The following is an 18,615-nucleotide window of genomic DNA, read 5'->3' as shown; positions in this document are numbered from 1 at the left end:
CCTCTACCCCTTCCCCTCCTGATTCCAAGCCGCCTGGCCGAGGAGCTCCTCAGGCGATTCTTCATTGTGTGTGGCGGGGGGCGGGGGGTGGGGGGGGCGGGGTGGATATGATGGCCGAAACACTGCTGGGACGGATATGGGAGAGGACGGCCCCGAGGTGGGAACGTGCTTCAAGCCAGAAGCAAGATGTTGCTGCTGGCTCTCATGTGTGGTTGGCAATGGGGATGCGGCGCCTTGGATTGCAGTGCCGCGCTCCGGGACCACTTGAAGCCCTCTGCCACCAGTGCTCCTGGCTACCAGCTTCAGGGACTCCACCATCCCTTCCATGATATATCTTATTTGTTGGACAAAAACTCGGTGCCAACTATGTTCTTGGTGCTTAGTAAGCTTTTTGCTGCTGGTGAATCTCCCTCATGCCTCCCACAACAGCCAAACAAGCATACGCCACAGCCACACATGCCTTCAGTCCCTCTGAGCTCCCTCTCTCCTCTTCTGTGCATGTCATGATGACCTGTGACCTCCTGAATCACGGGAATCAAACGTTGCCATGCCTTTGCTAAGGACGGCGACAGTTTACGGCAGAAGGTCAGTGAGATTTTATGCTACCGCCCATTTCATATCGCTCGCGGGAATGCCCATTTTCAAAAATGGAGACTAGGTACTTTGAGAATGGATGAGAAGCCAGCGATCTGAAAACCCTTTTTTACTGCCCAAGCTGGAAATAATGCCCATTTTTGGGCAATAAGCATAAAAGTGGAAAATCTAACCCATAGTTATTTGCACTAGCAAAATGCTGTGATTGTCTCTGATAGGCTCTCCATGATCACATGACCTGATTGCTGATTGGTCCCCTTGGAGGATAAGACACACCCAGATGTTTCTCTGGAATGTGTAATTAGAACCACCCAGCCCAGGTTTTGAGTGACTTTGCATAGTTTAATTCGAGCCATTCTGACTTCGGACCCCAGACAGGATAGAGCTCCCCCATTCCAGCCCAAGTTCATGTCTCCCCCACAGCCAAAGTTCCTTACAAGCCCCCAGCCCAACTTCATGCCCCCTTCAGCCTAAGTTCCTGCCCCATCCCAGCCCATGTTCCTGACCACCCCCCAGCCCAAGTTTCTGCCGTATCCCAGCCCACACCAGCCCAAGTTCATGGCTCTCCCAGCCGATATTCCTTACCCCCCAAGCCCAGCTCAATTTGATGCTCCCCAGCCTAAGTTCCTTATCCCCGCAGCTCAAGTACATGACCCCTCCAGCCCAACTTCGTGCCTCCCCGAGCCAGAGTTCCTTACCCCCCCAGCCCAAGTTCCGACCCCATTCCAGCCCAAGTTCCTGAACACCCCCCTGCCCCCCGCACCCCCCAGCCCAAGTTGGTTGCTTTTCGAAAGCTAACCCAAAAGCTGTACTAGCTGTACTGACCCAAATGATGCAGGATGAATCAAACACATGACATGGAAATAATGTAAAAAGTGCAAGTACATTGATTGACACAGCTCAGTAAACGTAGTCGGAAGATCATCAGCACAGCTCGGTAAACATGGTCAGAACAGCATCTCGGTAAACGTGGTCAGAACAGCATCTCGGTAAACGCGGTCAGAACAGCAGCTCGGTAAACGCGGTCAGAACAGCATCTCGGTAAACGCGGTCAGAACAGCATTTCGGTAAACGCGGTCAGAACAGCATCTCGGTAATCGTGGTCAGAACAGCATCTCGGTAAACGCGGTCAGAACAGCATCTCAGTAAACTTGGTCAGAACAGCATCTCGGTAAACGTGGTCAGAACAGCATCTCGGTAAAGACGGTCAGACCAGCATCTCGGTAAACGTGGTCAGAACAGCATCTCGGTAAACGTGGTCAGAACAGAATCTCGGTAAACGTGGTCAAAACAGCATCTCGGTAAACGTGGTCAGAACAGCAGCTCGGTAAACGTGGTCAGAACAGCATCTCGGTAAACACGGTCAGAACAGAATCTCGGTAAACTTGGTCAGAACAGCATCTCGGTAAACGTGGTGGAAAAGCATCTCGGTAAACGTGGTCAGAACAGCATCTCGGTAAACGCGGTCTGAACAGCATCTCGGTAAACGTGGTCAGAACAGCATCTCGGTAAACACGGTCAGAACAGAATCTCGGTAAACGTGGTCAGAACAGCATTTCGGTAAACGTGGTCAGAACAGCATCTCGGTAAACACGGTCAGAACAGCATCTCGGTAAACGTGGTCGGAACAGCATCTCGGTAAACGTGGTCGGAACAGCATCTCGGTAAACGTGGTCGGAACAGCATCTCGGTAAACGTGGTCGGAACAGCATCTCGGTAAACATGGTAAGAACAGCATCTCGGTAAACGTGGTCGGAACAGCATCTCGGTAAACGTGGTCGGAACAGCATCTCGGTAAACGTGGTCCGAACAGCATCTCGGTAAACGTGGTCGGAACAGCATCTCGGTAAACGTGGTCGGAACAGCATCTCGGTAAACGCGGTCGGAACAGCATTTCGGTAAACGTGGTCGGAACAGCATCTCGGTAAACGTGGTCGGAACAGCATCTCGGTAAACGCGGTCGGAACAGCATCTCGGTAAATGCGGTCAGAACAGCATCTCGGTAAATGCGGTCAGAACAACATCTCGGTAAACGTGGTCGGAACAGCATCTCGGTAAACATGGTCGGAACAGAATCTCGGTAAACGTGGTCGGAACAGCATTTCGGTAAACGTGGTCGGAACAGCATCTCGGTAAACGCGGTCGGAACAGCATCTCGGTAAACGTGGTCGGAACAGAATCTCGGTAAACGTGGTCGGAACAGCATTTCGGTAAACGTGGTCGGAACAGCATCTCGGTAAACGCGGTCGGAACAGCATCTCGGTAAACGCGGTCGGAACAGCATCTCGGTAAACGCGGTCGGAACAGCATCTCGGTAAACGCGGTCGGAACAGCATCTCGGTAAACGTGGTCGGAACAGCAGCTCGGTAAATGCGGTCAGAACAGCATCTCGGTAAACATGGTCAGAACAGCATCTCGGTAAACGCGGTCAGAACAGCAGCTCGGTAAATGCGGTCAGAACAGCATCTCGATAAACGTGGTCAGAACAGCATCTCGGTAAACGTGGTCAGAACAGCATCTCGGTAAACGCGGTCGGAACAGCATCTCGGTAAACGCGGTCGGAACAGCATCTCGGTAAACGCGGTCGGAACAGCATCTCGGTAAACGCGGTCGGAACAGCATCTCGGTAAACGCGGTCGGAACAGCATCTCGGTAAACGTGGTCGGAACAGCAGCTCGGTAAATGCGGTCAGAACAGCATCTCGGTAAACATGGTCAGAACAGCATCTCGGTAAACGCGGTCAGAACAGCAGCTCGGTAAATGCGGTCAGAACAGCATCTCGATAAACGTGGTCAGAACAGCATCTCGGTAAACGTGGTCAGAACAGCATCTCGGTAAACGCGGTCGGAACAGCATCTCGGTAAACGCGGTCGGAACAGCATCTCGGTAAACGCGGTCGGAACAGCATCTCGGTAAACGCGGTCGGAACAGCATCTCGGTAAACGCGGTCGGAACAGCATCTCGGTAAACGCGGTCGGAACAGCATCTCGGTAAACGTGGTCGGAACAGCATCTCGGTAAACGTGGTCGGAACAGCATCTCGGTAAACGTGGTCGGAACAGCATCTCGGTAAATGTGGTCGGAAGATCGTCAGCACAGCTCGCAGCTTGGTAAACACGGTCGGAACAGCAGCAGCACGATATAGGCCCCACTTCTGGTTTTGGATTCGAGGAGTCTGCGCTTGTGCAGGAGGCGGTGGTGCACCTGCATAGGTGTCGGGTGCGGAGTCCACAATACGCAGGCGCAGAAGGAGGCTCAAAAGACTAGTGCAAATAATCGATCTGTATTTTTAATGCAATATTTTAGCATAAATTCTCTTGGAATCATACAGCACAGAAGGAGGTCATTCGACCCCTTGTGCATGTGCCAGATCTCTGAAAGAGCTACTAATTAGTCCTACTTCCCTGCTCTATCCCCATAACCCTGCAAATTTTTCCTGTTTAAGTAACGATCCAATTCCCTTTTGAAAGTTACTATTGAATCTGCTTTTACCGCCTTTTCAGGCAGTGCATTCCAGATCATAACAACTCGCTGAGTTTGCAAAAAAACTTCTCATCTACCCCTTGGCTTGTTTGCCAATTTTAAATCTGTGCTCCTCTGGTTATTGACCTTCCTACCAGTGGAAACAGCTTCTCCCGAACTACTTTATCAAAATTCCTACTTTATCATTTAATTGTCTGTGCTATTTGAATAAAGTCATTGATCCATGTAAAATATGTGACTCTCGCTAGCTGATTTCTCCTGTCATTTGTCCCGAGACAGTTATTTTATTTATAACTATCATTTCCAGAAATACATACTGGCAATGGTCATGACTCCTGATAACCCAAGGTCATGCAGTCACCATTATTTCTGGACCATGAAATAACTTGCTAAGCACAATGTATCAGTGCCGACCTGTGATATGATAAAAAATATATATATATCATCATGGGCTGGCACTGAGCAGCTGTTTCACTTGTCTGAAAGAGTTTAATAACAGGAGTTGGAAAATGATGAGTCTTTCTCTAGGTTGTAATTGAGCCTCTCAATCTCATGGGATACCTGTTACTTTTCCAACCTGTGTGGCCGTAAAATTGGGGCCTTTAGTGCTGGCCATTAAGGACGAAATAAATGGCGGCCAGCGGGTCCTGCAGCGGTCACCAGTTTGGGCAGATCAGCAGTGCTACTGTTGCCGGCGCTTGCTGCAGATATTTAGATGAGGCAGATCGTGATGTCAATTAGTGTGCAACGTTGATTTGACGCAACCACTTTCAACTTTGCCACTCCATCTATTGCCTCCTTTAATCACGGCCAGCTGACCATACATTCAGCAGCAGGAAGGAACCCCCACCCCCAGCAGTGCTATTTAAAGGAATCGTCAACAACTAGCAGCCGGCTTGCTTTTTTAGTTCTGCTGGCTCTGTTTAAGTTTGTGTGACTGTTTGAATGTTTCGAGAGTTGTTTAAAGTTGGCGAGGTGACAGGGAGTGGTGCTGCAAGTGGAGAACGACTTACATCTCATTTAAAGGGATCTGCTCACACCACTTGCCCACAGTCATGGGGGCTCTACTTGCAGTCCCCCTCACGCTCGAGTATGACGGAGATGGAGCGGAGGCAGTGAAGAGGAGGACAAGATGCTGGCAGAGAGACAAGGAGGGGCAGAAGGGCTCTCAGCAGGTGGCTTCAGAGAGCATTCCTCCTATCTGCACCGAAGCCAAGAGCAGTGTGTTAGGAGTCTTCATTTCAGCAAGGACATGGTCACAGAACTCTGCTATCTCCTGCAACAAGACTTTTAGCCTCAGAGCAGGGTGATGAGGGCAAGTTCACCATGGCCCTCCATTTTTTTCTCCACCGGACCTTTCCAGTCTAGAACAGGCGACATAGCTAACATCTCCCAATTCACGATCCATCACTGCATCCAGGAGGTCACAGGTGCTCTGTAGTCCAATAGAAGATACTTCATGGTCTTCTCTCTGAATCGAGAGAAGCAGGAGGAGTGCGCATGTGGCTTTACCAGGATATCAGACTTCCCCATGGTGTAGGACACCATCGACTGTGCAGACATGGCTTTGCGGGCACCGTATACCAATCCTGGGATGTTCCGTAACCGTGAAGACTATTTAATGTGCAGTTTTTATGCGACTACACCCAGCGCATTATAATGGTGAATGCCTGGTATTGTGTTCTTAACACAGCTGAGACTGCACACAGAGAGGTTAAAGTAACAGTGACCTCAGTCTTTATTAAGACACTCCAGAGTGAGGAACAGGCCTTAGGGGCCGGCTTATATACAGTGCTCCCAAAGGATGCTGGGATCCCTTGGGACTTCAGAGGATGCACTCCCTGGTGGCGGAACATGGGAGTGTATGCTTTACAGATACACAACATCACTGCCCCGCAAAGTCAAAGTGAAAACTATTTACAAGGTGAAGCGGTCGGGAGCCTTTCTTTCCCTGGTGGACCGCCTTGGCACAAATGTCTGTTCTGGTGTGTTAGGTATGCCCTCGCTGGGCTGGTGTGTTGTTGACCCTGCAGGGCTGCTGGGTGAGCCTGGCCTTGCTGAGCTGTTGGGCGTGATGGGTTCGATTTCCTGGTCCGGGGTGGTGTCGTTGATCCTTTGGGTGTGTTGTGGGCTCGAAAAAGGTGATGTCTGCTGTGGGTTGTTCAGGGCAGTCTGTGAACCGCAGCCTCGTTTGGTCCAGGTGCTTTCTGCAAATTTGTCCATTGTCTAGTTTGACTACAAACACCCTACTCCCTTCTTTAGCTATCACCGTGCCCACGATCCATTTGGGACCATGTCCATAGTTTAGCACATACACAGGGTCATTCAGATCAATTTCCTGTGACGCAGTGGCGCGACCATCATTTACATTTTGTTGCTGCAGCCTGCTCTCTACCTGATCATGCAGGTTGGGGTGAACCAGCGAGAGCATGGTTTTAAGTGTCTTTCTCACGAGTAGCTCAGCCGGGGGCACCCCTGTGAGCAAGTGGGGTCTCTTGCGGTAGCTGAGCAGTACTCGGGACAGGCGGGTTTGGAGTGATCCTTCTGTAACTCGTTTAAGGCTCTGTTTGATTGTTTGTAATGCCCGCTCTGCCTACCCATGGGGGGCTGGTTTAAACAGGGCTGAAGTGACATGTTTGATCCCATTGCGGTCATGAATTTTTTAAATTCGGCACTGGTGAAACATGGCCCGTTGTCACTGACCAGTATGTCAGGCAGGCCGTGGATGCCAAACATGGCCCTCAGGCTTTCAATAGTGGCGATGGCAGTGTTTCTCGACATTATTTCACATTCAATCCATTTTGAAAAAGCATCCACCAACACCAAGAATATTTTACTGAGAAACGGGCCCGCATAGTCGACATGGATCCTCGACCATGGTCTGGAGGTCCAGGACCACAAACTTAGTGGTGCCTCTCGGGGCGCGTTGCTCAACTGAGCACATACGCTGCATTGCCATACACAGGACTCTAAGTCAGAGTCGATACCGGGCCACCACACGTGGGATTTGGCTATCGCTTTCATCATTACTATACCCGGGTGTGTTCTGTGGAGATCTGAGATGAACGTCTCCCTGCCCTTTTTGGGTAGCCCTACGCGGTTACCCAACAACAGTCAGTCTGCCTGAATGGACAGCTTGTCCTTTCGCCGCTGGAACGGCTTGATTAGCTCTTGCATTTCAACGGGGATGCTGACCCAGCTCCCATGCAGTACAGTTTTTTACTAGGGACAGCAGAGGATCTTGGTTGGTCCAAGTCCTAATCTGGCGGGCCGTGACAGGTGATTTATCATTTTCAAACGTTTCCATGACCATCAACAAGTCTGCGGGCTGGGCCATTTCCACCCCCGTGGTGGGCAATGGTAGCCGACTGAGACCATCCGCACAGTTCTCGGTGCCTGGCCTGTGGCGGATGGTATAGTTATACGCTGATAACGCGAGTGCCCACCTTTGTATGCGGGCTGAGGCATTAGTATTTATCCCCTTGTTTTCAGCGAACAGGGATATGAGGGGCTTGTGATCGGTTTCCAGCTCAAATTTGAGGCCAAACAGGTACTGATGCATTTTCTTTACCCCGAACACACACGCTAATGCCTCTTTCTCAATCATGCTGTAGGCCCTCTCGGCCTTAGACAAGCTCCTGGAGGCATAGGCGACAGGTTGCAACTTCCGCGCAACGTTAGCTTGTTGTAATACACACCCGACTCTATACGAAGACGCATCACATGCTAGCACAAGTCTTTAACATGGGTTATACAATACAAGCAGCTTATTGGAGCATAAAATGTTTCTGGCTTTCTCAAAAGTAATTACTTGGTTTTTTTCCCCATACCCAGTTCTCAACTTTATGAAATAAAACATGTTGGGGCTCTAATAGGGTGCTTAACCCTGGTAGGAAGTTACCAAAATAGTTGAGGAATCCCAGGAACGACCGCAGCTCCGTGACGTTCTATGGCCTGGGCGTGTTCCTGATAGCCTCTGTCTTGGCGTCTGCGGGTCGAATGCCGTCCGCCGCGATCTTTCTCCCCAAAAACTCCACTTCTGTTGCCATGAAGACGCATTTGGACCTCTTCAGCTGCAGCCCTATGTGATCTAGTCGCTGGAGGACCTCCTCCAGGTTTTGTAGGTGCTCGACGGTGTCCCGACCCATGACCAATATGTCGTCCTGAAAAACCACCGTGCATGGTACCGACTTAAGTAGGCTCTCCATGTTTCTCTGGAAGATCACTGCAGCCGTCGAATTCCAAACGGGCATCTGTTGTAGATGAACAGTCCCTTGTGCGTGCTGATGCAGGTGAGGCCCTTCGAAGACTCCTCCAGCTCCTGCGTCATGTAGGCCGAAGTCAGGTCGAGCTTGCCGAACGTCTTGCCTCCTGCCAGCGTCGCAAATAGGTCGTCTCCCTTTGGTAGCGGGTATTGGTCCTATGGCGAGAAATGATTAATAGTTACTTTATAATCGCTGCAAATCCTGACCGTGCCATCACTTTTGAGTACTGGAACAATCGGGCTGGCCCACTCGCTGAATTCCACTGGGGAAATTATGCCCCCGCGTTGCAGCCTGTCCAGCTCGATTTCCACTCTCTCCCTCATCAAGTGAGGTACCGCTCGCGCCTTGTGGTGAATGGGTCGTGCCTCTGGGACCAAGTGGATCCGTACCTTTGCCCTGGAAAAGTTTCCAATGCCTGGCTCAAAAAGGGAAGGAAATTTGTTAAGATCCTGGGTACATGAGGCCTCATCGACATGTGATAGCGCTCGGATGTCATCCCAGTTCCAGCGGATTTTGCCCAGCCAGCTCCTACCATCGCCCGAGACAATCCAGAGTGGCAGTTCGTGCACTGTGCTCTCGTAGGTGACCTTGATCATGGAGCTGCCCAGGTCAGTGATAAGCTCTTTGGTGTACGTTCTCAGTTTCGTGTGGATGGGGCTCAGGGCTGGTCTGAGTGCCTTGTTGCACCACAGTCTCTCAAACATCTTTTTACTTATGATGGATTGGCTAGTGCCAGTGTCCAGTTCCATGGCTACGGGTAAGCTGTTCAATTTTACATTTAGCATTATAGGTGGACATTTCGTTGAAAGTGTAGTTCAGCATCTGCCTCCTCTCTCTGAGGCTCAAAATTGCTTTGATCCACATGGACTGATCTTCCTCTGCCACATGGTGGTTCACAGGTTTTGCAGAACTTGCAGCTCGTCTGCAAGCTCATTGGAGGTGCCCCATTGTTCCACAGCTCTTGCAAACATACCCTTTGAAGCGGCATGAATAGGCTGAATGGAAGCCTCCACAACACCAAAAAGGTGTGAATTGCATGGCATTCATCCTTTGTTGTGGACTCTGAATCATCTGGGTCACCTGAGGCCTGCTGGCAGTTGCAGACTCGTGGTTTCTGCCCTGTACATTTCTGCTCGCAAACACAGTTCCAGTTAATTTATGAACATTGCTAGCACTTGTGTGCTGAGAGATTTGTTTGGTGTTATCATTGGTGGACATAAACGCCTGTGCTATCGCAATGGCCTTACTGAGGGTCGGTGTCTACATCCAAAAGTTTTGTCGGATGGCCTCGTGGCCAATGCCCGGTACAAAAAAGTCTCTGAGCATTTGCTCCAGGTAGCCATCAAACTCACATTGTCCTGCAAGTAGCCCTAGCTCGGTGACATAGCTCGCCACTTCCTGACCTTCAGATCGCTGGCACGTGTAGAACCGATACTCGCCATCAGCATGTTCTCCCTCGGGTTAAGATGCTCCCGAACAAGTGCACACAGCTCCTCATACGACTTATCTGTGGGTTTCACCGGAGCCAGAAGATTCTTCATGAGGCTGTAGGTCAGTGCACCGCAGACCGTGAGGAGGACCACTCTCCTTTTTGCAGTGCTTCTTTCTCCGTCCAGCTCGTTGGCTACAACGTACTGATCTAGCCGTTTGACATCGGCTTCCCAGTCCTCACCCTCCGAGAACTTCTGCAGGATGCCCACAGTTTTCTGCATCTTTGCATTGGATTCGTATACTCGTCGCCATTTATTGTGTTCCTAACACCGATGAGACTGCACACAGGGACGTTAAAGTAACAGTGACCTCAGTCTTTATTAAGACACTCCAGAGTGCGGAGCAGGCTTTAGGGGCCGGCTTATATACAGTGCTCCCAAGGGATGCTGGGATCCCTTGGGACTTTAGGGGATGCACTCCCTGGTGGTGGAACATGGGAGTGCATGCTTTACAGATACACAACACCTGGTATCCTGACAGCAGTCATGATGCCTTCATTCTGGGTCAGTACGATGTGCCAGCAATCTACCAGCCATCACGCCAAACCTGAGGGTTGCTGCTCAGAGACAAGGGCTATCTGCTCTACACCTGGCTGATGACTTTCCTTCACAACCCCATCAATCTTGGCCAGCAATCATATAATTGCAGTCATGCCACCACGAGAAACCTCATCGAGCAGACCAGCGGGTGCTCAAGCAACAGTTCCACTGCCTTGACCACTCGGGAGGAGCCCTCTAGTACCATCATCATCATCATAGGCAGTCCCTCCAAATCGAGGAAGACTTGCTTCCACTCTAAAAGTGAGTTCTCATGTGGCTGTCCAGTCCAATGCGGGAATGACAATCTCTGTTACAGATGGGGCAGAAAGTGGTTGAAGGAAAGGGTGGGTGGGGAGTCTAGTTTGCCACATGCTCCTTCCGCTGTCTGCGCTTGATTTCCGCATGCTCTTGGCAATGAAACTCGAGATACTCAGCAACCTCCTGGATGCTCTTCCTCCACTTTGGGCGGTCTTGGGCCAGGGACTCCCAGGTGTCGGTGGGGATGTTGCACTTTATCAAGGAGGCTTTGAGGGTGTCCTTGAAACGTTTTCCTCTGCCCATCTGGCTGCGCCAGCGCAGCCTTCGGTCGCCTGAGGAAGAGAGTGTTTGAAGACCAGGACCTCAAATCTGGCACCAAGCTTATGGTCAACAGGGCAGTCGTGGTATCCGCCCTCCTATATGGCTTAGAGACATGGACTATACAAGCAGACATGTTTGTATTGTTTCTATAGGATCAAGGTATATGGGGAGAAAGCAGGAATGGGGTACTGAAATGCATGATCAGCCATGATCATATTGAATGGTGATGCAGGCTCGAAGGGCAGAATGGCCTACTCCTGCAGCTATTTTCGATGTTTCTATGTTTCTATCTCAAAGCGCTGGAGCAGTACCACCAGCGCTGCCTCCGCAAGATCCTGCAAATCCATAGGGAGGATAGGCGCATTAACATCACTGTTCTCGCTTAGGCCAACATCCCCAGCATCGAAGCACTGACCACACTCGATCAGCTCCGTTGGCCGGGCCACGTTGTCCGCATGCCCAACACAAGACTCCCAAAGCAAGCGCTCCTACACTGCAAGCGAACCCCAGTACACACCAGTGCAGATGTCCAATTCCTTGGTGGTCTGCTGTGTCCTCCACAGCTTGGCTCTCATGAGAACAGGTTCTGAGAACATCAAGAGGAAGAGGAGAATGAAGACAAGAAGGAGGAGGAGGAAGCGAAGAGGCAGGCAAAAGATACGTGTTCCGAATGGGCTGTCTGTGAGCATCTCATCCGACTCCAGTTCCAGTGAATGTAACCCCAGATCCCCGTTGCTCACCACTGCCCTGTCTTACCATCCCTCTGTCACGAACTATCACATCGTCCTCCTGGGCTCAAAGCTGAAATGAGAGCCACCACCAAGCAAACATTCCAAACATATAATTTATAAATTTATCAAATGCAAATCAAAAGAATAAAGTCTGCTAATCACTTCTTAGTGTCTGTCTATCATGTAGCTTTTCTTACTCTAGTGCTCCGACGAGATGCTCTCCCAATGGCTGCAACATAGCTGATGGAAGGCTGCTGAATTTCAGTGGGGGAGACTGCAGATGGCCTTGCAGCACGACCTTGAGCAGCTCTGGGCCTAGAATGCCCAGTTGTACACTGCACCACCTCGGCATGGGCATCAGCAGTCTGGGCTGGCTGGATGACAGGCAGCAGCAGGGCCCTGACTGAATGGCAATGGTGTGAGTCGAAATGCTGTGATACTGAGAGAGGACAGCAGGTTCTTGCACCACTGAGCCACTGCCACTCCCCTGGAGCAGCGCCTCCTCACCATTCCTACCCACCTGTTCTGGGACAGATTGCTGGACTGCTGTGAGACCCTGCTAGCCCCTTTGCATACTGCTGAACCCAGCCATGATAGCTGCAGACTGAGCTTTCACGTTGGATCGCTTCTGCCTGTGCTGCACTGGAAGCTGCAACATCGCACGTCACATGCAGCACCATGGTTGGGTCCACATGGAATTTTCCATCCTGGAAATCATGGGTTCCAACCTCTGCGCAAAGCCCCATGTAATGTTGGAGCCGAACCCCTCAATGCTCTCTTGCAGGCTTGCCATTGCACCAAGCATTTCTGTGTGCATACCCTCACCCTCCTTCTGAAGCCCACCCCATTGAGGTCCTCATAGGCCCCCTAATAATAGCAACTCTGTTGGTCAGAGCACAAACCAGGAAATCGTGGGGGCATGTAAAAAGGGAACAGCAATAATCATGGGTGAGTTTAATCTCCAAATTGATTGGCCAAATCAAATTGGTCAGGGGAGCCTTGAGGAAGAGTTCATAGAGTGCATAAGGGATGGGTTCCTTGAGCAGTATGTAACAGAACCAACCAGGGGGCATGGTGTCTTAGATCTGGTCCTGTTTCATGAGACAGGTGTAATGTCTGTAGCTCCACACTGTGGACGCCTGTGATACTGCAGCTAGTGCTGTTCAATAAAGAGCAGGTCACCTGACCAGTAGGTCAGAGGATTGCGGGACCTGCAGCCATCTTACAGGCTGTGTGTTGTGTGCTCGCCGAAGATATGACAACAGGATTAATAAACAATCTCCTAGTAAAGGATCCCTTTGGAATGAGTGATCATAGCATGGTTAAATTTCAAATTCAGATGGAGGGCGAGAAATTTGGATCTCAGACCAGCGTACTAAGCTTAAATAAAGGAGACTATGAAGGTATGAGGGCTGAGGTGGGTAAAGTGGATTAGAAAAATAGATTAAAGTGTTGGACGGTTGCTGAACAGTGGTGCACATGTAAGGAGATATTTTATAACTCTCAAGAAAAATATATTCCAGTGAGGATGAAAGTCTATAAAAGAAAAGATAATCATCCATGGCTAACTAAAGAAATAAAGGATGGTATCCAATTAAAAACAAGGACATACAAAGTGACCAAAACTAGTGGGAGGAAAAAAGAATGGGAAGCTTTTAAAAACCAGCAAAGAATGACTAAAAAAATGATTAAAGAAGGGAACATAGACTATGAAAGTAAATTAGCACAAAATATGAAAAGAGATAGCAAGAGTTTCTACAGGTATATAAAAAGGAAAAGTGTGGTTAAAGTAAATGTTGGTCCCTTAGAGGACGAGACCGGGGAATTAGTAAAGGGGAACATGGAGATGGTAGAAACTCTGAACAAATATTTTATATCGGTCCTTAAGGTAGAGGAAACTAAATATATCCCAACAGTCAAGGGGCTATCGTGGGGGAGGGACTTAACACAATCACAATCACTAAGGAGGTGGTACTCAGTAAGATAATAGGACTAAAGGCAGATAAATCCCCTGGACCTGATGGTTTGCATCCGAGGGTCTTAAGAGAAGTAGCGGCAGGGATTGTGGATGCATTGGTTGAAATTTACCAAAATTCCCTGGATTCTGGGGAGGTCCCAGCAGATTGGAAACTGCAAATGTTGCGCCCCTATTTAAAAAAAGGAGGCAAACAAAAAGCAAGAAACTATTGACCAGTTAGCCTGACATCTATTGTTGGGAAAAGGTTGGAGTCCATTATTAAAGAAGCAGTAGCAGGACATTTGGAAAAGCATAATGCAGTCAGGCAGAGTCAGCATGGATTTATGAAGGGAAAGTCATGTTTGACAAATTTGCTGAAATTCTTTGAGGATGTAACGAACAGGGTGGATAAAGGGGAACCAGTGGATGTGGTGTATTTGGACGTCCAGAAGGCATTTGACAAGGTGCCACATAAAAGGTTACTGCACAAGATAAAAGTTCACAGGATTGGGAGTAATATATTAGCATGGATAGAGGATTGGCTAACTAACAGAAAACAGAAAGTCGGGATAAATGGTTCATTCTCGGGTTGGCAATCAGTAACTAGTAGGATGTCACAGGGATCAGTGCTGGGACCCCAACTATTTGCAATCTATATTAATGATTTGGATGAAGGGACCGAGTGTAACATAGCCAAGTTTGCTGACAATACAAAGATAGGAGGAAAAGCAATGTGTGAGGACACAAAAACCCTGCAAAACGACATAGATTGGCTAAATGAGTGGGCAAAAATTTGGCAGATGGAGAATAATGTTGGAAAGTGTGAGGATATGCACTTTGGCAGAAAAAATCAAAGAGCAACTTATTGTTTAAATGGAGAAAAATTGCAAATTTCTGCAGTACATCAAAACCTGGGGATCCTGGTACATGAAACAGAAAAGATTAGTATGCAGGTACAGCAAGTGATCAGGAAGGCCAATGGAATCTTGGCCTTTGTTGCAAAGGGGATGGAGTATAAAAGCAGGGAAGTCTTGCCACAGTTATACAGAGTATTGGTGAGGCCACACCTGGAATACTGCGTGCAGTTTTGGTTTCCATATTTATGAGCCTGCACCACCATTCAATAAGATCATGGCTGATCATTCACCTCAGTACTCCTTTCCTGCTATTGAACCTTCTTCACAGCAAGTATATTGTTTTGTAAATATGGAAACCAAAACTGTACGCAGTATTGGCCTCACCAATACCCTGTATAGCTGTAGCAAGACTTCCCTGCTTTTATACTCCATCCCCTTCGCAATAAAGGCCAAGATTCCATTGGCCTTCCTGATTACTTGCTGTACCTGCATACTAACTTTTTGTGTGTCATGCACAAGTACCCCCAGATCCCACTGAACTGCAGCACTTTGCAATCTTCCTCCATTTAAATGATAACTTGTTCTTTGATTTTTTTCTGCCAAAATGTATGACCTCACATTTCCAACATTATACTCCATCTGCCAAATATTTGCCGACTCACTTAGCCTGTCTATGTCCTTTTGCAGATTTTTTGTGTTCTCCTCACACATTACTTTTCCTCCCATCTTTGTATCATCAGCAAAATTAGCTACATAACACTCGGTCCCTTCCTCCAAGTCGTTAATATAGATTGTAAATAGTTGGGGTCCCAGCACTGATCCCTGCAGCACCCCACCAGTTACTGATTGCCAACCCGAGAATGAACCATTTATCCCTACTCTTTGTTTTCTGTTCGTTAACCAATCCTCTATCCATGCTAATATATTACCCAGAACCCCATGAACTTTTATCTTGTGCAGTAACCTTTTATGTGGCACCTTGTCAAATGCCTTCTGGAAGTCCAAATACACCACATCCACTGGTTCCCCTTTATCCACCCTGTTCGTTACATCCTCGAAGAATTCCAGCAAATTTGTCAAACATGACTTCCCCTTCATAAATCCATGTTGACTCTGCCTGACCGAAATTTTACTTTTCCAAATGTCCTGCTCATGCTTCTTTAATAATGGACTTCAACATTTTCCCAACCACAGATGTTAGGCTAACTGGTCTATAGTTTCCTGCTTTTTGTCTGCCTCCTTTTTTAAATAGGGGCATTACATTGCAGTTTTCCAATCTGCTGGGACCTCGCCAGAACCCAGGGAATTTTGATAAATTACAACCAATTTAGGAGCACCAGAAACAGGCAAATTCCCTTTATTCCACCTGTGAGTGTGAGAGGGGAGAGGAGAGAGTTTGCATTGGAGAGGAGAGAGTTGGAGGTTGGAGAGGGAGCAGTCTGAGTTGTAGAGTGGGCAGTTGGAGAAATTGAGACACACAAACTGTTGAGCAGCCATTCGTTTCATCATTGAGCAGTGGCCAGACATCAGCAATGCAGACTGGCAAAACTAGGCCCAGAGCTCCCTGGTTTAATGAGCAGGAATTGGAGGAGCTAGTAACGGAGGTGGAGTGCAGGTTTGGAATGGACTCCATACTGGCAAGCTCAACCAAGAGCAGAGGCCGTGGCCTGAAGTCAAGCAAGGCACCAGAACCCACCAGGAGCGAGCCACCACCTGAGGATGCAGCATCACTCTCAGCAATTCAGAAGATGCTTCAGCTATCATGGATGAGCATGGAGATAGGTTGCAATATGCTCCAGACCATGGCTGGGATCGCTGGCAGCATCGCCACCTTCACCCAGCAGCATAATGACAGGATGGACCGGCTCATTACTGTGTTGGAGCGCACAACCGAGACCATTGAGGTGATAAGGCAAGATATCTTCTGGATGTGTACTGCAAGCCCCCGAGCCCAGACCCTCAAGGCAGACAGATTCAGAGGAGCAGGAAATCCTGGCATCTTCGGTCACGCCCCCTCCCTTCTCACCAAGACGCACACGTTTGCAGACATCCCGCTGCCCTCCTGCACAACCTCGTCAACCAGAGGCAGTGAGGAGCAGGGGAGCGGCACGCCGAGTTGTTGGCGGGGCAAGGAAGAGGAACTTGGGCATCGCTTCGGTGGGGTGGGGGGAGGGGAGGGGGAGAGAGGTGGTGGTGCTGGGTAGAAGGGTGGATGTTCATGGTGTAAATGTTTGTAAATGTAATAATGTTATGTAACCTTTATTATTGTGCACTTGTGTAAATATATTCACATTGTTGCCCCTCTCTTGGTGAGTGTCTGATTTTAACATCATGTGTAGTGCCTTGTGAGAAACATACATCTGTCCCTCAGGTCATCTGCTTTATCAGGAATATCTTCCCATCCACTGTATAATGGGTAAGGTCATCAGGCCATCGTAACGCGCTTTATGTGCTGTGAGGGTTATTCGATGTGTCAGATTAATTATATCTCTCAGAATAGACTTATGTCTGTCACCACTACAAGGCATGCTGGGTACAGGTCTTTTGTGATGAATCAGAACAGATTTTATGAAGTAGTTTCCTTGTAGTACAAAGAAAGACACATTAACAAGGCGATAGTAACAGTCTAGTTGTTGAATCCTCAACGGTAGGTCACTGAGTCACTGCGGTGCTTGTCTCTTACTGTGTTCTATTGACCGCAGTCCTTCCTCAGTTTGGTCTGTAATTGTGCTGCCCCTAAAGTCAAATAGCTGTAACTTTGTACCTTTTTCCTCCAATACAAATGTTGTCAGAGTCTGCAACTGTCTCAGGCCTACAATAGATCATTCAAACCCTAACCCTCTCACCCTCTATGTGATATGTAGTGCTTCCCTGAGAACTTCTTGAAGGACTGTATCACAGAATTAATTAATCAGCTTCGATGGACGCCTTCGCCATTGGGCTTCTGAATGAAGGTCTTTCAGCAAGGTCAAAGAAAAATGTTTCCATCAGCCTAGACACATTCCAGTCGCTTTTATCACATCCAAATTAAACACGACCATCAGCAATAAAGTAAAGCAACATCCACCTCACTGTTTTCCAGCAGTCCCACTCAGGATGGTCCAGCATCCGCACCATAGCCGCGATGTGCAGCGCTGCAGCACTCGGAGCCCTTCTCCCTGCCGCCCGACTCACGGCCAGCTCAGACCTGCTTTTTGCCAACGGTCCTTCTGGCGGGCGGCAGGTCGATCTGAGGCCAGCATCCCTCACCAAAATGGCCGATTTACAGCATCCGGCATTGGCAGGCGGCATGATGTCACGCCGGTGGATCCCTCCGTGACCAATCTCGCACCGGGCGGAACCTGGACGGCAGATGGGCGGTTCCAGAGGAATCGCCCAGAAAACGTACATTTCCAGCAGATGCTAGGCGGCTGCGGGCACAACATGTCCCAAATTCGGCCCCAGGGGAATTAGGAGCTCCAGAGACAGGAGAATTGAGAAAGGCTTTCCAGAACCAGGGAAATTAGAAAAGGGAACCAGAAACAGGGGATTTATGAAAGGGCTCCAGAAACTGGGACATTAGGGAATGACTCCAGAAAGTGGGACATTATGAAAGGGCACCAGAAACAGGGAAGCTCTGAAAGAGCACCAGAAAGAGGGGAATTAGGAGTTCCAGAAACAGGGAATTGGAATCAGCAAAATTAGGAAAGAGCTCCAGAAACAGGAAAATTAGGAAAGGGCACCTGAAACAGAGATATTTGGAAAGGGCACCAGAAACAAGAGAATTTGTATAAGGCACCAGGAACAGAGGAATTTGGAGCTCCATAAACTGAGAAATTAGGAAAGGGCTCCAGAAATAGTGGAATTAGGAAAAGGCACCAGAAACAGGAATTACAAACTTCAGAAACAAGGAAATGGAATGGGCTGAGAAAAAGGGGAATTAAGAAAGGGCTCCAGAAATAGGGAGATTGGGAAAGGGCACCAGAAACAGGGTAAATAGAGATTGGCTGCAGAAACAGGGGAATTAGAAACGTGCTCCAGAAAGAGAGACCTTAGGAAACGGCACCAGAAACAAAGGTGTTAGGATCTCCAGAAATAAGAGAATTAGGAAAATACACCAGAAACAGTGGAATTAGGAGCT

General features: G+C 48.8%; 1 protein-coding gene across 1 annotated transcript in view; it reads right to left on the bottom strand.

Annotated features, from left to right (window-relative positions):
* The window catches only part of tsnare1 (T-SNARE Domain Containing 1), a 1,185,173-nt gene extending 1,167,505 nt beyond the window's left edge, over positions 1-17,668 (bottom strand). The window contains exon 1 of the mRNA XM_070876910.1: positions 17,563-17,668. The gene's annotated coding sequence lies outside the window, so the exon portion shown is untranslated. The remainder of the gene's footprint in view (positions 1-17,562) is intronic.
* Between the last annotated feature and the right edge of the window lie 947 nt (positions 17,669-18,615).

This window comes from Pristiophorus japonicus, chromosome 1 (assembly GCF_044704955.1).
Source record: "Pristiophorus japonicus isolate sPriJap1 chromosome 1, sPriJap1.hap1, whole genome shotgun sequence".
Taxonomy (NCBI): Eukaryota; Metazoa; Chordata; class Chondrichthyes; family Pristiophoridae; genus Pristiophorus; species Pristiophorus japonicus.
The sequence above is the reverse complement of the archived record's forward strand: the minus strand, read 5'-3'. Positions and strand labels throughout refer to the sequence as shown.